Here is a 22529-nt window from a genome sequence, read left to right on the forward strand (position 1 = left end):
AAAAAAAAAAGAACATGGGTAAGTCAAGGGGATGTTGTTATTTGCCCACAGAGCCTTAAAAACCAGTAAGAAAGAGAGGGGAGGATCCACAGACAGGCCTGTGTCTGGGTGCCCCGTGCATTTAAGCACAAATGACAACTTGGCCTTGTGTCCCTGTCCCTGTGCTATGGCCTCTCCTCTGACTCTGAGGCCGGTGGACCCGCAGCCACCCAGGTGAATCCCCTGGGACCGGCTTCACAGGATGGACGGGCCGTCCCGAGTCATTCCAGCTGATGCTGAGAGGAGCTGCCCATCGCAGCGTGAGGACTCGAGCAGGGCTCACAGGACTGCCTGGGCCCTCTGCTTATTTTCAGTGGACCTTGGGAATCTTTATAACCCTTGTCTGGAGATCAGACCTGTATCGATGATATACTATGCACATCTCAATGCAGAGAGCTGGAGACACTGTCGAAGCGTCCTTGGAAGCCAGGCCACCAGACGCTCAAGCACATGTTCGAATATGCATTGATGACTGCCGACAAGTGCTTCACTCACAGGGGGACCTGAGAACTGCGAGACTGGGCTGCGTGCGGAGGCGTGGGAGAAGCACGGAGGCCTGGCCCCGGGGGATGGGCCCGGAGTCGGAGTGAAGGATGGAGGGCAGGAGGCGTGCAAGACGACAGGGTGAGAAGGTGGCGTCAGCAGGCATAGGAATCCCTGAGAACAAACAGTCAGCTCTGATTTTTACCAAGGGCTCTCCTAAGCCCAGGTACCAGGGACGGGTTCATTCAGTTTAAGCCGGGAAGCCGTACACAGATGCCCAATCTGCAGCTCCATGCGCATCCGTTCAGGGGTTAGAGACGACGGAGGCATGCAGATGCGGAGACAGATGGCGGTGGAGGACACCTGTCCCAAATCTGCGGGTGCTTCAGAGGCAAGAAGGGAGGCCGCGTCGCTGCGCCCAGGCTTGGCATGCCCTCGTCAGACCTGGCCGCTCGCCTGCCCCACGAATACCAAGAGTCGCGCTGGATAGGGAAATGCAAACTACGGATGACACTCGTTCAGTTTCCATTCCATCCACACATGGTTATTGATCATCTACCAGGTTCCAGTTCAGGTGCAGGGGATGAAATGGTGAACAAAATGAGGAAAAATCAAAACAAAACAAACCTCTCCGGGTGCCTGGTTGGCTTCAGTGGGCTAAGAGTCCAACTCTTGATGTCAGCTCAGGTCATGATCTCAGGGTCCTGGGATCGAGCCCCGTGTGGGGAATCTGTGCTCAGTGAGGGGTCTGCTTAAGATTCTCTGTCTCCCTCTGCCCCTCCCCGCCAAATAAATAAATAAATAAATAAATCTTTAGAAAATGGTGAAAATATCTCTGAATATCATGGAGCCTACATTTTAGTAGGAGGAAAAGGCAATAGATAACTCATAAGTCATAACCAGATAATGGTAAGTTTGAATGTGAGAGCACTGTTGAGAATTACCTGAGACCTGACAGGTGCGTGTGGACGAGATGGTGCGGTGGAGTCAACACCAGCCCCGGGGGCGACTATCTCCCAGGAGCTGTGGTTGTAGATGCCGAGTGTCGGCACTTAGGTCTTTATAATCACCAGCTTCCCTTTGCTTTGCTTTTGGAGAAGTTGAGAGTTACGTATGTGGCCCAAATCCTGGGTGCCCACGAAGAACTTACAATATGGTTTGATGCGCCAAGCTCATCACAACATTGTGTTTTTTTTCACGTCACTGTCCTCCTTTTAATTTTATTTAGAACATCTCCCACTCTCTGAAGTTCATTTGGAAAAAAATTTCATGCTCCATATAAATTCATCATTGATATCAGACACGGTCAACTTTAAATAAACAATGTAGTTGCAAATTTAAAAGTGAAAATGGACAATGCTTTGTAATTCAGGAAGTGCTTGTCATATTCAATTTCCTTAAAAAGTCTGCTCAGTTGTAACTATCTTATGTTTTGCTTGCTTAACCAAAACTATAAATACGTCCTGATTCTGCAAGCAGCATCTATAAAACCTCTAGGCAACCGATGAAGGGAGTATCTGGCTCAGTCACCCCCACTGGCAGAGCCCAGGGCTGCCGGATTCCCGGCTGATCCCACGTGGAGCCAGACACTTTCTTCCCCTTGAAATCACCAAACTCTGCCGCCGTAAGCTCCTTGCGTTGACACTGCTTTATTCCTCACATTGATTGTCTCCTCCAGCCCTCTGTGCTTGGAATCATGTCTACACTGAGTTGCCAATCCTGCCTTCTGAGGGGCACCTTCAAATTCAGAAAGCCTTGGTGGCTAAAATTAGCATTAGAAAAGAAAAGTGCCTGGCCAGGGTCTGCTAGACTTGCTAAAGAAATGGAAATGGGAGTGATCTCTTCATCACCATTAGTGTTCATATGTTAAGGAGCCAGAAGATAGTGCTTGAGAGGGATTTTGGCCACTTTTCAGACTGGCTGTAAAGTTATGTCCAATTGGGAACATTTCCTACAGATCATAGGGAGGAACACAGAAGGTCCTTCCCTTCCACAGGATAAGCCTCAAATGCCACAAATACAAAATATTTGTAAGAAGACATTATAGAGGGGTGTCTGGGTGGCTCAGTCCTTTGAGCATCTGCCTTCAGCTCAGGTCGTAGTCCTGGGGTCCTGGGATCAAGCCCCGCATTGGGCTCCCTGTTCAGCAGGGAGTCTGCTTCTCTCTCTGCCTGCCGCTTCCTCTGCTTGTGCTCTCTCTCTCAAATAAATGAATAAAAATTAAAAAAAAAGAAAGCATTATAGAGTCAAGAGTAGAAAAATCCACATTATTAAAGGTCTTTATCATTTACATAAAAGTTATATAACTTTATAACTTATTTCAAAAGAGGTTTATCTTTTTTTTTCACCATGTAAATCAATGTTATAACAGGTAGACACGAATGGAATTTAAAAGTAACCCTGAAGCCCCCAAATACAACATTCCTTATTTCACATTGACATTTGATTAAATCAGACGGAGGCATTGAGAGAGTAAATGACTCCCTGGAAGCGTATTTGGCATGCTAACATTTTTTATTTGAAGTACTCATTGTAACGCTAACTCATGATGGCAGAGATATTTGCCTGTCTGACATGCAATGGTTTTCAAATTCTGATTTCAGAAGGACAATGATTGGAGGTAGGTCCTGAGACAGCGTTCTGGGAAGCTCTTTAACGGACATTTCTGGGTACCAGGAAGAAAACTCTTAAGAGTCATGCGCGGGTAAGGATGCTTCAAGTGGTGGGACGAATGGTGTCATTTAGTGAGACATTTGGAAAAAAAATGTCCGTCTGTGGGGAAGCGAGTAAGCGTGGTTAAGATAAAGAAAGAAACCACCTTGAAAGGATATGTGTTTGGCAAGAGGAATAATATGGACCATAAAGTAAGCCCTGCTCTAAAAGCATTGGCTCCCTGATTTCTCTACCTGGGCTGCATGTTTCATTCAGGATTATAGTTCCTCAGTCTGGGACAGAATTCAAAACACAGAAACAGGAGAATAAGAGCAGCTTTTATTAAGAATAGGAGCAGCATGTACAGGGTTTAATTAAAGCCACTTAGAAAGCAGAGAGCTAACACAGACCCTGTCTGGTTTTTCAACAACTTTAACCTACCAGCTGTCTCCCTAACATATTATTAGGTTACATAATCGGTACATGTTCTTTCCGTGACACCAAGAGCATTGCCTTACAGAAAGGAGCGTGCACTGATTGTGCGTACGCACGTGGGTGTTGAGGCATGCACATAGCTCTGGGGGAGGGAGACATTATTTCACCAAGGAAATTGTTCAAAGTGCAAGCCGTCACTCACTCTAGGGTCCGGCTTTCTATTTATTCTATCTCTGTGTTTACTCATCCAAACATTCAGCACTTCCACATCCCTAGTCCTTGTGCCACTGTGCTGGTCACAGAGGGCACGTAAATGCGCCCGCCCACGCTCCGCACGGAGCTCACGGTGGGGCAAGCAGACGCGTGTGCAGATCAAAGTAATTTGTCCCAGAAGATGTACTTGGGTCCTCTGTGAACACAGAAGAGGGGGGTCACTGTCTTAGTCAGTTGGGGTTACTGTAACAAAATATCGTAGTCCAGGGCCTTAAAGAACAAACATCTATTTCCTCACGATTCTGAAGGCTGCAAGTCCAAGATCAGGGCTCCAGCACAGTGAGCGTCTGCTGAGGGTCCTCCTCCTCGTTCGCAGACGGCTGTCTTCTGCTGCGTCCTCATGGGGAGACGGGATGAGGGAGCCTTAAAAGGGCACTAATTTCATTCATGAGTCCATAGCATTCGGTGCAAACAGTTATCGTGATAGACTCTCTGGATGAGATAATACTTATTTGGATTTTGAGAGAAGCAGCGTGCATAATTGGAACAGCCATGATTTTATAGTCAGAGACTTGGGTTTAAATCTACCTGTGAGTCATCTGACATTTGGGAAGAAAATTTCTCCAAACCTTCTGTTCACATCTGTGCAATGCAGATGCACATATTCTGGAGTGGGTATGTGCTTTCAGTGATTTGAATGTGTGACGGAAAAGGTAGAGGACAAATGATAAGTGCTCAGTAATGTGTAACAGTTAATACTAGTTATAATTCTAACAGGTGGAGGTTAACAGGTAGATAGCATAGGGGAGGGAAAGAATATTCTCAAGTGAGGTAACAAGTCATGCAAACGCTCAGATGAGACAGAGAATGGGCTCTGAGCAAAAGGGCAAAGGTTTAGCTACACTGCCTTCCCCACAGGCTGGGGGCTGGGAGGAGAGCTGGGCCCTTATGAGGGAACCGGGTGGCGAGGATCTTGCTTGCCACATGGCGGGAATGGAAGTTCTTAAAGACACAGTAAGAAACTTGAAGAAGAGAGTGGTGTGATCAGACTTAGGTTTGAGAAGGTAGAATGGTAAGGGTTGGTGAAGCCGGGTCTCGGGCAACAACTGGGCAGTCCTGGACACTGGAGGAGCCCTCTGGGCCAGCATACCTGGAATAAATCAGACGGGCACATCATGAGCAGTATTGCAAGGTGGGTTGTGGAGGGTGGTGGAGAAAGACATCAAGAGAGATTCTTGTGTCCAACTTGACCCACTGCGGGAGCCCACGCCTGAAGGGAAAGGGGGCATCGTGAGTGAGGGGAAAAGTTGACTCCATCTTGCACAGGTGGAGTTAGAATTGCTGGCAGGTGTTCAAGTAACAGCACACACAGATCAGGAGCACAAGACAGAGGTCTGACTATGTTCAGGGACTCGTGCATGGGCAGTGTGCACATGGAAATTGAGATGCGGGGCATGGCTGGTGCAGACTCATTTTGATCATACAGTAGCATCTTTGGTATGACCACAGTTGAATGCAAATAAAATTTATGTTGAAAGGGCATATCACAACAAACAGCAGTTTGCAGTCAAAAAACCGATTCAAGGTTACCACCAATGTTACCAAACAGGCTCCCAAAGAAGCTTCAGATCATTTAATTTTTACCCTTTTTCATTTTGTGCCTAAACCACTTGCTTATGAAGGACCCGTAATTGCTGAATTATTACTTTTTGGTCTGGAAGATCACTTCTCATTAGTGGTATTAAATATATGACTATGTTTTTAATGTTGGTGTTAATAAAGTAATATTTATTGTGGAGAAAAAACCGTTTCCAAACCATAAAAGTTGAAAAATGGATACCTAAATCTCTTGACAAAGTGAGAACTCAAGCCTGGTGTGTCTCACGCTAAATCCCACCCCTCTTACACTGGTCCCAGACGCTTTTACGTCCATTTGCTAGGGCAGGAGTTATAAACCAGAATCTGTAATTCCTTCCCACCACGATGTATAAATGTGTGTCTTAGTCTGGGCCATAAATTTCACTTTTTGGTATGAAATAGCTTATAAAACAATTCACAGATGACTCAAAATTCTTGGGATGTTTGGGGGATTGGGATTCCAGTCAGGGATCGGGTGGACGAGGAGAAGCCCAGGGAAGTAACTAATGATGCCTGCCCATCGGTTCTAAAGCTTGGCAGCGTGATGCTCTGGGCCCGTGGCTTTAGAACACGTCTTTTCACATGATTTAATTTTCCTCAATGTCCTCACTGTATTTTTGAGAGCATTAGACAATAAACTGGCATAGGAATTGAATCTATCACCAATTATCGATGGACTGATTCTATAAAGTTCCCCTGGAATTTGAGAGTTGCCAAGAACCAGAGGAAGGTGAAGGCATGTGCAGAAAAGCCACATGGGCACGAGGTCTTTGCTTTTTTTAAAAAATTTATTATGTTATGTTAATCACCATACATTACATCTTTAGTTTTTGATGTAGTGTTCCATGATTCATTGTTTGTGCATAACACCCAGTGCTCCATGCAGAACGTGCCCTCCTCAATACCCATCACCGGGCTAACCCATCCTCCCACCCCCCTCCCCTCTAGAACCCTCAGTTTGTTTCTCAGAGTCCATCGTCTCTCATGGTTCGTCTCCCCCTCTGATTTCCTCCCCTTCATTGAGGTCTTTGCTTTTGAGCCCAGTTATTTTTACTGGATTGATGAAGTCATTTCCATTATAAGAGTTTCGTTTTTCCAAGTGATGAGGCATTGTGTTCTCAATGTTAACAGCCTGGGTTGGCAATCTGGTTCTGATGTTAATTAATATAATAATTAAGAAGAAAATATTTTAACCATGTCAGCCTGTGTCTCATTTGAAAATCTAGAACCTGCTGCAAGAGTTTATTTCTAGTAATAATTTCTACCACTAGAGAGCTACATCTTCTAGTTACGTACAATCTAAAAAGCTGTTACTGCCAAGAGATTCATGCGCTATCATTGATTAAAGATGTCCATTACTTTTATCAGTGGCTGGATGATGTCTTCCTTCTTGTGCCTTCATGTGTTTAGAGATCAGTTTGCTGGGTGAATAGCAAATTCCCTGCCCTGGAAGAGGTCCATCTCTTCTCGTGCCAACGTGACTAGGTACAGCTTGCCAGGTGTTGAATGGGAGCCTGGCCAGAGACCAGAGGAGTAGTAGATAGGGCAAGAGGAAAACAAGGCAGAAAATCAACCCTTTTCGTTCAGTCACTTATTTACTTATTCATGCCATATGTAGATGTTGCCACTTTAACATAGAAATAAATAGGGGCAATATTGGGATTCTCAGTTTTTCTTTCAAATATTTATAGGAATTCTGATTTGAATTTAAAAGTATAAATTAGTGGCAGACAAATAAATGCTTTATTAAATTTCCTTCCTGGTGTGAGTTACATATCCTTTAAAGCTATTGGCACTGGGAAACAGTGTCTGCTGAATATAGTCTCTATGATGTAGTCATCTTCAGAGACCCCTTTAAACAAGCTCTGCTATAGCATTTCCAACGAGAAGCACTTTGCCCCCCAGTGGGTATGAGGCAATATCTGGAGACATTTGGGATTGCCTTAACTTGAGGTAAAGGGGGTGCCCTGGCATCTAGTGGGTGGAGGCCAGGGACACTGCTGAACAACCTACAGGGCAGCTCCCTCCCCAGTCCCCACCCCAATAGAGAATGATCCACTTCAAAATGTCAATGTACTATATGCATTATACCTTTGCAGGTAAATTACTGCAGAGTTAACGCTTTAGGCCTGTCCCTGTTAGACTTTAAACTTAAGAGTGCGGGAACCTGATACCAGGGATAGAAATATGCTCCGTTTTAATAGGGCCAGATTAAATACAAACTTCCATCTGGCTTCCATGCTGGGGCCTGCAGAAGCCCTAAAGAATATATTTATTATGGTTTGTACAGTATCTAGCAGTGGCAAGCTCCAACTGAGTATTTATTGAATTTGGCACAAGCACTAGTTTTTGTTGGATGTTTGCATATAATTTTATTAATTCAACTTTTACCATATTCCAATATTTTTGGTGAATATGGGACTTTAAAATTAGTGGGCCATCTGCTTTAGATGTTGCAGGGTATTTGCTGCCAAAGATTTGGAAAGATGCAAAGTATGAAATGTGCACATTGTCTCAGGAAAATAAATAAAATAATTAAAATGTTGCATTTATTATTGTCCAAGTCAATTTTCAAAACTCTAATTTTCAATTTTTGCTAACAGGACTTATGAGCATTGAAACCAACATAAAGTACATTTTGATGTGTAGTTTCTACAAAGAGATGTCTGTGTATGTGTTCTCAAATGTATGAATTCCTCAATCAAGAATACTTTTCATTTAATATGGATTTTAATAATAATGTGGAGTGCATCATATATTTTTAACTTGCTGAGACCAATATTAATATACAAACCATGTGCACATGTGTTCATTACAATTTACTCACCCATGCCAGAGATGTCTTGCTGTTTGAAATGTGCTGATTTGGCAAATGAGCTTGAGGCGTGCCCTAGGGTTTGGACGCACGGCTCCTCGTGCAGTTAGCTCCCTGAGGCTCAAGAACTCTGAGCGAGGCAGGTCACCTGCTCAAGTCTTACTTCCATAGAAGTTACCCTGAGATCCTTCTTAAAAAGAACCCCCGGCCACGCTCTATCTGCCTCACTCTGCTTTGTTTTTCTTTCATGCATTTGTTACTTCTAACGGTATATTACATACGTGTTCAATTATTTTCTGTTGTCTGTCTTCCCCACTGTATATGTGTAAGCTCCCTGAGAGTTCATGTTATATCTTTTTTTAAAAAAAATATTTTTTATTGAAGTCACCTCTACACCCGGTGTGGGGTGCGAACTCATGACCCCGAGATCAAGAGTCACGTGCTCCTCCAACTGAGCCAGCCGGGTGTCTCCATGTTATGTCCTATTAGCCGCTGGATCCCCAGAAACTAGAGAGTGTCTGGCACTAACAAAATGCTAAAACAAAATATATTAAATAAATTTTAGGGTGAAGTTTCACAATTTTTATGTACATAAGCACTAACAATACTGTTTTAATACATCGACTACTTACTATGTGCCAGGCATCATGTCGGTGGCCCCATGGACTCTCCGTCATGACCCACGGTAGCCCCATAGTACAGATTGGAAAACTGACACTCAGGTTTAGTAGTAGGCCCATCTAGAACAGGAAAAAGGAGAGGAGGTAACATTTGAATCCAGTACTTTGATTCTGGAGCCTGAGATTCTAACCACCTGTGCAATGAGATTGACCATCAGGTTAGAGCTCAACTGTATTTATCGACATACTGGAGGTAGTAAAATTTTATTTGCTTTTACTACAATTATTTATTTATTTATTTATTTATTTATTTTAAAGATTTTATTTGTTTATTTGAGAGAGAGAGAATGAGAGAGAGAGAGCACATGAGAGGGGGGAGGGTCAGAGGGCAAAGCAGACTCCCTGCCGAGTAGGGAGCCTGATGCGGGACTCGATCCCGGGACTCCAGGATCATGACCTGAGCCGAAGGCAGTCGCTTAACCAACTGAGCCACCCAGGCGCCCTTTACTACAATTATTTAATTCGTGCTTCATGAAGAATTTGTGATATGACAATGATCATGTAGTAGCATCTTATGTATCCTTTCTTCACTTAAACACAACTAATTTAGCTCTGGTTGCCAGCGAATTCTCAAATAATGCATCTTCCAAAGAAGCACGCAAATGCTGTGGACTGAGTGTATATGCATATAACATCAGAATAACACGACATGCTTCTTTCTTTCTGAGCTGCTTTCTGACCCTACTGAATTAGAGGCTCTGCGGGGTGGGGCCTGGGTAATTCTGATCCCAGTATTAAAACACTGGGTAAGGAGAAATTCTGGAAACATTATACCAGTTTTACTGAGAGAGATCTAGCAAATATGTGATTGTTTTATAATTCTATAATCAAATATATTGCATATTCCCTTCCAAAAATTTTGGGTCAGTGATCAATTTCCCAGATGCCAACTGTTCTCTCTCCGCAAGGTCCTTTGTTCTATTGTTCCTAGAAAGCCTGGGAAGGCCATGAATACTGACCCCTGCCTGTGTTGATGCTAAGATGGAAGCCAATGGTGCTGCTGGCTTCTCATGATCACGAGAAATAGTCTAGGGGTAACAAAGCATTTTAGAGGCTAGTAAAGTGAATTCTATTTCTTCATCCAGGATCAATCAATCAAAGTTCTTTCTGAGGATATAGTATTTCCAGCATGTTGCAGATGTGAAAAGATGGATGTTTAGAACTTGCTAGAACATTTTGACTTACATGTCTAGAAAGGTTCATTTAATCCCTTATTAAATGTTCTTTTAAATACCCACTAATTGACATGAAAATGTTAATTGCTGCCATCCCTAAATGAATGCATCGTTGCTTTTTTTTTTTTTTTAAAGATTTTATTTATTTATTTGACAGAGAGAGACAGCGAGAGAGGGAACACAAGCAGGGGGAGTGGGAGAGGGAGAAGCAGGCTTCTGGCCGAGCAGGGAGCCCAATGCAGGGCTCGATCTCAGAACCCTGGGATCATGACCTGAGCCGAAGGCAGACGCTTAACAACTGAGCCACCCAGGTGCCCGCATCGTTGCTTTTTAAATTTGGAGGACGATTGTTCCTTTGTAGTGTCTGGTTAGCTCAGTTTGATACAAAATTGCCAAGCCCTCCAGTTTCGATCTGCTTCTTAGTTCCGACCAGTGGTGTTCCGAATGTGATTTATTATTCACAGTAAAATCAGACAGGGGTGTGGAGGGAGCAGGCACTGCGGAAAACAGCATAAAACACGGGCTGTACCCTGTTACATACTAGCATACCCACAGTGAGCAGAAGGATGCATGAAATCAGTACAGTATCATCAGACTGATGTTCACGTGCACTACTGAATATAATCTTCCCGACCTCTTCAGTAACGGATGCACTTTTTGGCACTTGATTAAGAAAAGTATTTGAGACTCAGTTGCCTCTCTTCACACAACTTGTATGTGTTTGAGAAAATCTTGAAACTTCGCTGTGTGTGTAAGATTTTATTTATTTATTTGACAGAGAGAGAGTGAGAGCACAAGCAGGGGGAGCAGCAGAGGGGGAGGGAGAAGCAAATTCCCCACTGAACCCAATGCGGGGCTCGATCCCAGGACCCTGAGATCATGACCTGAGCCGAAGGCAGACACTTAACCACTGAGTCACCCAGGCACCCTTGTGCGTGTTTTTTTTTTTTTTTTTAATCAACACATGGGTGCCCTTGTTTATCTGAAAAATGATGCTTTACCAGAACAAATACATGTTGATATAAGTCCCTTTTCCTCCTACCTTTCTGTTTGCACAGTTCATGAAAGTTTCTGTTTTATTTTTTGTTTTTTTTGTTTTGTTTTTTAGTCAGTGTTCACCTTTATTTATCAATCAATTTTATTGAGCTGTGTCAGAAGAGTTAAAACACTATATTGTGATTTAATCCACAGTTTTTTTTGTTTTTTTTGGTTAAAAAATTTATCTGTTTATAAAGCCATCTCCATTAGAAAAAAACAAAAACAAAAAACATAAGGCTGTGAGTTTTCATAACTGTTCTCTGATTCAAAACTATTTTAAATGAATTTGTAATTATTATTAACTGCAGACCCAGTTGAAACTGAAAAAGAAATGGTATGGGAATAAAATTTTCAAAATTATCCAACTTTGTCTCTTACCGTGGCAATAAACCTTGCTAACTTAACCTAGGGGAGACGATGATGTCATCTTAGGAATAATCAATATTTCCTTGATGATACTTCGAGTACAATTTGTGCATACATCAGTGATTCTCAAAGTGGTATCCACACTCCACTCTGCCCTCCAGGGGGACAATCCCTGAGAACTTTCAGGGGTCCTGTGAGATGAGAATTATTTTCATAATGACACTAAAATGTAATTTGCCTGTTTCACTGGGCTGACATTTGCTCTGGTGGGTAAAACTGATAGTGCTTTAACTAGAATCAAACCATACTTACGGCTAGTCATTGTATTCACCACCATGCACTAGAAAGAGAGAGAGGAAAAATCCAGTTGACTTGAGGATCTCCTTGAAGAAGCAGTAGATATTACTTTATTAAATTTTCACACTGAGGATATGTCCTTTTTTTTAAATTTTTTAATTAACATATAATGTATTATTTGTTTCAGGGCTACAGGTCTGTGATTCATCAGTCTTACACAATTCACAGCGCTCACCATAGCACATACCCTCCCCAATGTCCATCACCCAGCCACCCCATCCCTCCCACCCCCCTCCACTCCAGCAACCCTCAGTTTGTTTCCTGAGATTAAGAGTCTCTTATGGTTTGTCTCCCTCTCTGATTTCATCTTGTTTCATTTTTTCCTTCCTTCCCCTATGGTCGTCTCCTTTGTTTCTCAAATTCCTCAAGGATGTGTCTTGTTTTTTTTGTTTTTTTTTTTAAGATTTTATTTATTTATTTGACAAAGAGAGACACAGCGAGAGAGGGAACACAAACAGGGGGAGTGGGAGAGGGAGAAGCAGGCTTCCTGCTGAGCGGGGAGCCCAATGCAAGTCTTGATCCCAGGATCCTGGGATCATGACCTGAGCCGAAGGCAGATGCTTAAGGACTGAGCCCCCAGGTGCCCCAAGGATATGTCTTGTTAATAGTCTATGTGACGATATGGTAAGTATGCTCTTAGCATTTCTGTTGCATGATGAAACACAATGTTTATCTCAAGGAAAATCACTCGTGTGACTGAGTTTCAGTCTGAACTAACCACTTTTTTCCCCCTCTATAGGTTGCAGTTTTAATTGGAAAGAATGATGGAGAAACAAATTCAGGGTTGAGTGTTTGACAAATGTGTCTTGAAAATGAATAAAGTATGCTTGCCGCATCAAGGAAAAGACCTAGAATATTGGTTGCCTGTGATAAACTTTGAGCTTTCAAATGAACATTAAGACATTTGGAGAACTTGTATCCATAATAGTCCAAAATAATGTAAAGATCATTCAAAATGCAGGAGAGACAAATGGAATTTGCAAAAAGCTTATCGGTATGGTTTCAGATTCCACTTTGCAACCAGATAGCAAAATATCACTTGTTGAGTTTGGGTAGAGGATTAAAGAAGGATATCCTCAATTATCTGAAAAGGTTATTAAAATACTCCTTTTTTTTCCACTCCTTATTTGTGTGAGACCAGATTTTCTCTATATGTTTAAAACAAAATAACATATAAAAACAAATGTAATGGAAAAACAGTTAGAAAAATCCACCTGTTTTTAATCAATCCAGGTACTAAAGTGATTTGTAAAAACATGATTACATATGTATTGAAATTGGTAATGGTTTCTGGAAATACCTGTCCTTTCATTAAAATAACACAAATATCTCTCTCTCTTAATTTCCATGGCATATAATAATAAACTGTTTAGCTACCTTCATATTATTGTTGTGACACAAAAATTGCTTTTTGGAATATCAGCCAATCAGAGAAGAAGCGACAGACACAGGATCTGTGGGAGTCAGATAGAGACAGAAAGGAAACATGCATTTTGCTTTATTTATTAGAAATATTTTTTTGTTTTTTAATATTATTTTAGAATTTATGTACAACTTTTAGAAAAACCACAGACCCTGAGTCTTGCCTGCAGTAGAGAATCACTACTTTATGGTCAAAATTTAGTTTTTTTGCCCTGGATGGGAATTACGTTTTGCAAGGAAATTCTACATTGGTGACTTTTCCATCTATAACAACTGCAAAGGGGCAGCAAGCTGGTCAAAAATTAGTGATTTCCCAAGGTGGTGCTAACAACACTTTGGGCTTCAACACAGAGGCCTCAACCTAGACTTTTATTGCCCTCTCCTTTATCTCTGGGTTTTGGCTTGGAGCAGATCATCAAGAAATCTCATTCTTGAATTTTATATTAGTCTAAAAATAGACTTTGAAGGTACAGATATTTATAAACAGCCAAATGACTGTGTCTTAAGGATACACACAAGCTGCTGCTGGTGCCCACTCTGGAGTCTGAGCGGGCATTCCAAGAATGTCCATGATCTCTCAGGAACGTGTCTGTAGATCATGGGACCAGCTTCGGTAACATTAAATGACACCAAGATGCCAACATGCTTAACCATCTGACATCCCAGTTCCTCACTGACAAACAGGGAAAATCCCATCTACCTTGCTGGGGTTTTGTGGGGATTCGCAGAATTGACATCACTCTTGGACCGCGGTCATCTCTCATTAAGGAGTAGAGGTTATCAGAGCAGGGCCTGGGGCATTGCTGTTCCTTCTCTTGGATTTCTCCATGTTCATCTTCATATTAAAAATTGTCATTTAGGGGCACCAGGGTGGCTTGGTTGGTTGGGCGTCTGTCTTCGGCTTGGGTCATGATCCGCGTGGAGCCCCGCATTGGGCTTCCTGCTCAGCGGGGAGTCTGCTTCTCCCTCTGCCTGCCCCTCCCCCTGCTTGTGCTCTGTCTCTCTCTCTCTCCCCCTTTCTCTGTGTCAAATAAATAAATAAATAATCTTTAAAAAAATTGTCATCAAAAAGAGCTGAATTCCTTTTCAGTCTATGAGGTATATAGGGTGAACAAACATCTTCATTAAGAGGTAGGGATGATATATGGCTCATGGCATCTGAGGATGTGCTGTGTCAAGGAGGAATGCTTTGCAGAGGGACAGGAACATCAGGTGGAAGGACCAGCATCCTATTACTGCCAGCCTACACCTCCAGCTCCTGAGAAGAGGCTGCTGTTGAGGACAGAGAGTGGGGGGAGGAGGCAGTCATGGGAGAACAGGAAGAGGCATGTGGTGGAGACTCTGGGACCCACATGTCTGCTTCTCTACTCCCTTCAGGCCTGTGTGTGTGTGTGTGTGTGTGTGTGTGGTGTGGGATTGCGCTGCATTGCTCTCCTGTAGTTAGGTGGAGCCACATGGCAAGTTCCTGTGGCTAGGCTGTGAGTGGAAAGGTGTGTGTCAGCTAAGGCAAAAGCACTTCAGTATTCTCTCCCCCATGACAGCATCCAAGGAGGCCCCAGGTTTCACCTGGGAAGCTACAGGCTCCTCTCTGAGCCTGGGCTCCAGGGGGATTAGGTGGGGCAGAGGCCCCTCCCACATAATATGAGACATGTATGGTGAATGAGAAGTAAACTTATGAGCATCAAGCCACTAAAATTGGGGGTGGGTCATTTATTACTGTAGCATAAGCTCAATTAACCTGACTAATACATTTCAACGCTTTGGAACAAGGACCGAGTGGTCACCAAGCGGGATAAGTTGAATGCACTGAAGAGTTTGAAGCAGAATAACTATGTGATGACTTTATGGCACACATGTCAGAGATGATAGCAATGTACTTCCTGAAACTTCACAAGACGGTAAGATGAATTTTTAGAAGAGAACGTGTAGCTGATTAAACAAATGGAATGCAAGTTTCTTCTGGGATGATGTTTGATTTGGGAGATATAACATTATACTCACACCTGAGTGGATTCTGGTGTGTCTATTCAGTTGCATGAACATGACGAGTTACTCAACTTTCTCAGCCTCAGACCCTCCTTCAAATGTGAGTAATACTTTGAAAACTCTGGGGTCATCGTGAAGATTACAATAATAAATGTATATGAACATCCAGAAGATTACCTAGACTATGATGAACATTTAAAATGTATTAGTTTCTGTCTTGATAACTTTTTCTCCAAACAGATGACCAGAAACCCTATCAAGAATTCTTTTGTAGTAATTCTTTCTTACTATTTTTTTTAACCGAATGTACAATTTTGAGAGAATGTTTCGTTAAGCACAAGCATAGGTACAATAATCTTTAAATGTAAAACTAAACGCTTGCTTCCATCTGCAAAGGAATTTTGACCAAAGTTTATTTCTTTCTAGAACACTTCCTCCGAAGCCACTCTTACAGCTGCTAGTTTTGCTGTGAGTTTATTTACAGCAGGTGGCCTTGAAATTTTTGGTTCTATTTCCTCTCAGAGTAAAATGTGTTGCTGTTTTTACATTTCCCATCATTTGAAAAATAAAACATGTACTCAGATACCAGGATCCTTTGTTTCTCTGCTTCTTTGCATTGTCTGGGTCAACAGCTCACTTCCTGCTCTAGGCTACTAAGACCAGAGGAAAACACCCTCCCAGCATCACTGGCTCCATCAGATAACAATGGATCAGGGGGAAACATGCCCCACCTGAATTAGGGAAATGTGGACACCTGGAGTCTAGCTCTTCATGTGCATCACTTCGCTTCAGGTGTGGGTTCTGCCACTCAGTGGGCCAGACAGAGAGAAGAGAATAGGTCCTTTGAAACCCCCAGAGCTGGTATAATGTCTGCTGTCTCCAGGAGGCAACCATACCTCAAGAGCTCCTTCTTCTGGGAAATGTAATAATTCTGATCTACCCAGCATGACTCATGCACAATGCCTGTTTGGCCCAATAAGCCCATAAAAAACAAAATGGTCCTACTTCAATGCGAAGCTGTGTTTTTCTCCCTCACTGAAAAGAATACATTTTGAAAAGGTCTCTTACTGAGGAGAACATAAAACCTCAAGGCAAGCAGCTCAAAACTTATTGGTAAGGAAAAGATACTTCTAAGTCAGATAATCCTGAGTTCCAACCTGTGGCCCACCATCTACCCGATGCATGAAGTATCTTTAACAGGGTCTGGACGGAGGCTGAGGAGTGACACAAAGAAAGAGGACCACTTGGTGGCAGAAGAGGGGACAGCAGGTGGACCCTGGAATAGTCAGAAGAAGACCAGGCTTTGACACTAATTCACTCTGATGTAGGAAAGACGTTAGGGTTCAAAGCCAATGGCTAAGAAAGAATTCTTGAGATGTCTTTGGTGCAAAAAGGTGGTTTTATTAAAGCACAGAGACAGGACCTGTGGGCAGAAAGCACTGCCCTGGGGTCATGAAGAGTGGCCCATTATATACGTTCAAGTTGGGAGGGGGTTTGGGATAGCGTAAGTCTCTAAGGAATTTTGGAACCAAGGTCTCCAGGACCTTGAGGGGGCTGGCTATTGTTGGGAAAAGGTCATTTATTACCGCCTAATAAAACCTGAGTCATGAGACCCTTCAGATGTGTTTCGGTGGGTCATATGCTTGGAGGGTGATTGCCAATATGTAACTTGGGGGGGTAGAGATAAAGGAAGTTGCCAAAGGAATTTTTATATGCTAAAGTAGATTTACAAGACCCTGGGGGTTGGGTTAAGATTGCCTTTTGCCCTCAGCAAAGTATTAACATCGAGGCAGTTGTGTCCCTACAGGAATGTCACTCTCCCTGTTTCAAGGACTTGTCAATGGGCTGTAGGTAGTAAGGAAATCTAATAATTTTTCTTCTGCCTCTGTTTCCCACATCAACTACTAAGGTTAGCATCAAATCACAAGAGAATGAATCAGGAAGTACCCGTAGTTCCCTGAAAGCGGTGTGTGGAGCTCAGGAGAGAATGGGAACATGGGGGAGTGGGGGAGGGCTAGAGTCTCATTTTCAGGTGTCTCTTGCTCTTCTGATTAAATGTTTAGTTATTACCATGTATCATCCATTACCTTCCAGGTTTAAGTTGGAGACAACTTTTTAACCTCTTTTAATGATATGAAATAAAACAACACTATCAAAACTTAGAATTACAGGGGCTCCTGGGTGGCTCAGTCAGTTAAACCTGCCTTTGGCTCAGGTCATAATCCCGGGGTCCTGGGATCGAGCCCCCATCAGGCTCCCTGCTCGGCGAGGAGCCTGCTTCTCCCTCTCCCTCTCCGTCTGTGTTCTCCCTCTCTCTCTCTCAAATAAATAAATGAAGTCTTGAAAAAAACACAAAACTTAGAATTACAAGGGACTTATTCGAGAGATAAAGCTTTTATTTTCTAAATGTGTATGTGATATTTAACTTTTGAAGGGAGTGGAGAGGGCAATGCCATTAACAGAGGGGCTCTAACACTCAGGCACATCAAGGAGACATCATGTTACCTGTGAGTATGCCGAACTGAGTAATATGACACAGAAGTCACTGACAAAATTGCCTGAAACTTTATCAAGCTTCTCCTAGAAACAGGAATAATCTTCCAGCCAAATTATTGAGGGCTTACTATAGATTTTATTATTTATAATAATAATCATAATAAAATAGACAGTTAAAACTTACCTAATGAGATCTTATACAGTTACAGGTTTATTAAAATCATACTTTAATACAAATTTTACCTGTAGACAAATAATAAAACCATATCAAAGATGAATGACTACACGATGGGTGAATGATTCATGTAATAAGTACTTGGAATCCAGAGGAGGAAGAGATTGAAGCTTCTGCACAGAGTTTGGCTTGAGAGGATAAGAATCTCTTGAATGTGTTTTGTGGACTGAAGAGCATGAAAGAAGGAGAGAAGGAAGGACACGGTTCTGGAGAACAGAGCGCAGTGGGACTCCCATGCAAAGAGGCACCCGATTAGGAGCTGGGAAGCAGGTCGCATTAGAATGTACAGAGGCGGTTGGAGTGGGTCACAATGACAAGGGAGGCACGTGAGCAATGCTTCTGCATCCTTCAGGTGGGCTAAGGGATGGACCATCGTGGGTTTGTGCAGCAGCTCAGAACAAAGGCAACTCGCCCACGGATTAAACATGTGTGCCGTGGAAAACTGTGCATGAGGTGTCTGAGACTTTTTCTGAGTGGCTCTAGTTAACGACTCCTCTGATTTAATATGAGCTGTTAAGAAGAATCACTGCTTTTCAACCAAATTATCATACCACTAAAAATGTTCGTCAGCCTGTCAGTGCTGTGCCTGCAACTTGAACCCTCTGATGATTTAACTTTCCTTCAATATTCCGTCTTCTCATCATAAAAGTGTAGATAAATAACTCAAGTGCAAACAGAAATTCTTTTAACTCTTTTCAGGGAGCTGCTGTAAGGGTCCAGGGCCCCGGTGCCCCCCGACTCAGTAGAACAGCTTAGGATGAGAATATTGGCTGAAAAACCCAAGCATTCTGCACTAGCAGATGGAGTGTGTGGCCATTTTTGAAAAGGAACAAATGTATGAATTTAATTAGGAAGGGATTTGACAAGCTCCTTTCCTTTGGTTGCATAATTTTGGAGACAATTGGGATAAAATGCATGTTGGTTTTTTTTTTTTTTCCTTTCAAAGATAATACTGTTGTAGCATTTTCTCATTTCTTCCTTTTTTTCTGATTTTCTCTATGCCTGCCTCCTGAGTTTAGGAGCTCGTAAATGATATTGTTCATGCAACTTTTTTTTTTCCAGATCTGTGGCAAAAACTGGTTGTGTCTTCTAACAGGAGACCCACTTGGCATGCGTGCACTTAATTTATGGCTGGCCGAGTGCTAACAGCAGCCTGCCTCTGAGACCACGTGCCTCACACCACCTTGAGCAGTTTGTCAAGGGTGTTGTGGAGTGGGGGAAATGCAATCTTTTCAGGGGCAGGTCTCAGTGCATTACATTATTTTTATAGGGGATATTTTAGAGGCACAATCCTTGGCCTTGCAATATATTAAAGGAAGAACTAAGGACAAAGGAAATATCCTTAATCTCAGTCCAATTCGTGATACTGAACAGCACAAGTTCTGCAGGGGTCTGTGTGAATAGAGGGCTTGCAGAGCCCTTGGTAGGCAGCAGCCTTTTTGTAATGTTCTTTATCCATAAGAGGATCAAATGGGAAACCTAGGGCATGGAGGTGCCTAAAGTAAAAATGATTTTGACTCAGCCATTTATTTAACCTGTAAAATAGATATAATACCAACCCCACCCGCATTTCGACCTGTGGGCCATTAATTGCAATGATATGTATAGAAAGACTATAGGCCCTAAAATAGAAAGGGTTACCACATGATGTGAGACTTGCACAAGCCACGGGCTTGGAAGCGCTCTCAAAAACCCAGGCAGGGACCCCTGTTCCTCAAGGACTCCAGCACCTGAACTGCATCTGTCAACCTGGGCCTTTTGTTCTCTCTGTGACCCACTGTCATTTCTTCATCTATCATTTGAAAATTGGTCCTTAATGGGACTGAAAGGATGCATGGGGTTGACATTATGGGTGGGGCACAGTGAGTAGACCTTGTGAGTGGGCTTTCCAGATTCTTCCACATTAAGGGAAATGACAAAAGGGTCAAGGTAAAAACACGGCATACCCCAACTGACCCCTCAGAATGAAGACAGAAGGATTATTTTATGTGTTCATTGGACAAATATGTATCAAGTGGTTGATATATACCAAGCTGTTGCTCAATACTTTAGAGAGCAGGACAGATACAATTCTGCTCTCCTGAGACAGAGTTGGCCAGTGGAAATCTACAATAAAAGAGTAAAACAACAAATATGTGTAATCAAGACTGGAAAGAAAACAGGACACCATGAAAGAGAAAAACAAGATGTAGGTGGTGAGTGGTTAGGAGGATATCACTGTGATAGTCATGTTTAAGATGAGACCAGAAGGCAGAAAAGACGGCAGCCAGGAGAAGAACAAAGAGGGCGGACATTTCAGACTGAAGACACATGCGTATAGGATGTGAGAAAGGAAAATGAGTTCCATTTCTGAAGAAACACAAAGGTAAGTAACATTCTAGAGGCCAGGTCACACTGTGTGTCCTTGGGCATGTTAAGAAGTTTCTGTGTGAAAATGTACTGGAAGGTAATTTTTTGAAATTTTTGAGTGAGGTTGTTGGCTATGAAGTTGGAAATTGATGGATTTGAGGTTTGCAAACACACGATCAACAGGATGTATTGAAGTGAAGGAAAGAGCTTATTCATAAATGCCCCCAAATATTGAAGCAAATTTAGAGCAAATGATTTGAGATTGGTGCTATTGCCAGGAACATGGAATACTGTGGTTTGGGGCACCTTGGTGGCTCAGTTGGTTAAGTGTCTGGCTCTTGATTTTGGCTCAGGTCACAATCTCAGGGTTGTGAGATCAAGCCCCACGTCAGGCTCTATGCTCAGCTTGGAGTCTGCTTGAGATTCTCTCTCTCCCTCTCCCTCTGCCCACCCTCACCCCCAGAACTCTCTCTCTCTCTCAAATAAATAAACAAACCTTAAGAAAAAAAAAAGGAATGGTGTGGGGATTTGTAAGAGGTAAAAGCATGGATGTGTTTAAGAGGATAGAAATTAGAATTCAGTTTCATACATGGTAATCTTAAAAATCAGAGAGGCATATTAGTAAGTTGTTCCCTGGGCACTGATATGAGCTCTAGAGTTAAATTTTGTCTGCGTATGAGATGTGCCTTGTGAAGCTGTCAGTCTCTAGCTGGTACTTAAAGTCATCCAAGGCAATATAATAAAAGAGGGACAGAATGTCAGGACTGAGCTCTGAGGAAGAAGAAGATTCAAAATTCTAGTGGCTTCAGAAGTCCCCAGGAAAAATAGGAAGAGAGAAAAAAAAAAAAAAAAAACAGAGGAGAAAAATGTAACAGGAAGCAAAACTGGGAGTATGTGATATCATGAAATCTAAGAACAGTGAATTAACAAGTAGAGATAGTCAAGTGTGTCAATAATTCCTGAGAGAATAAACAAGAAGAAATGCAATGGTTGAAAATGTCATTTATTGAATTTGACATCATGTGAGTGTCTTGTGGCTTTGACAAAAGCCATTTCCATGGAACCAACAGTTAGAGGGAGTAAGGAAATAGAAGGAATTGAGTAGAAAACCCATTTCAGGAACATGAAGACAAAGTGGATACGAAATGAGAAATAAGGAGGTCAAAATTTGGAAGAAGGGCAGTGGAGTAATTTAGTCATAGTAGATGACATATTAAGGCCAAAAGAGGGCTGTCTGGGGATTGCTAAAACGTGTGCACATGAGCTTATGAGGACAAGCCCATTAGGAAACACACGGGAGCTTCAGAGACTTAACAGGAATCGGAGTGGTATTCTCTTTGGGCAGGTTGGCCATTGATCAGAGGAAGGAAGAAATTCAAGGATGCAGGGTGGGTAGGTGGAGAGACATCTAAAGCAGTGATTTCCAAAATTCTTGCAACCACAAAACCCTTTTTATTTTCGCTTACAAGCCTTATCATTTGAAATATTTTATGTGCAACACTGATTTTGTTAATTCACTTAGCCATTTTTTCCCCAAAAAACCAATGAGTCAGCATTCAGCATAAAGTAAAATTTTGTTAAGTATTGAAATACTCATTCTTACGAGTTTAGGTCATTCGTGGTAATCACTACTGCTAACTTGTCTCTAATGCGATTATCTGTGTCTCAGAAGGAATTCTGCTACTCAGAAGGGAGATAAGTAGGAAGAAGATGGATACTTCGTGAAAGCCTGTAGGTGCCTACAAGACAAATGCATCTCCATCAGGATCTAGTCCAACATCCACTTCGGAGCAGATCAATAACGAATAACAGGAAAGGCAGAGCCTGCTAAGAGAAGAGCAAGGGCAGAGGCACAATGCGCGACGGTGGTTTCCCCTGGGTCTTTGCCTGCAACCTCACACTGAAGCCAGAATCGATAACTCCAAGACCATGCAGGCCATCTCCCCTAGTACATGGAAGTGCTGCTGGAAAGATGATACCAGTCATACTTCCAGTGCACCATTTTTAGGTGGACCAACTAAAATCAAAACCATTGGGGCGCCTGGGTGGCTCAGTCGTTAAGCGTCTGCCTTCGGCTCAAGTCATGATCCCAGGGTCCTAGGATCGAGCCCCGCATCGGGCTCCCTGTTCAGTGGGAAGCCTGCTTCTCC

Source organism: Phoca vitulina, unplaced genomic scaffold (assembly GCF_004348235.1).
Source record: "Phoca vitulina isolate PV1807 unplaced genomic scaffold, GSC_HSeal_1.0 scaffold42, whole genome shotgun sequence".
Classification (NCBI taxonomy): Eukaryota; Metazoa; Chordata; class Mammalia; order Carnivora; family Phocidae; genus Phoca; species Phoca vitulina.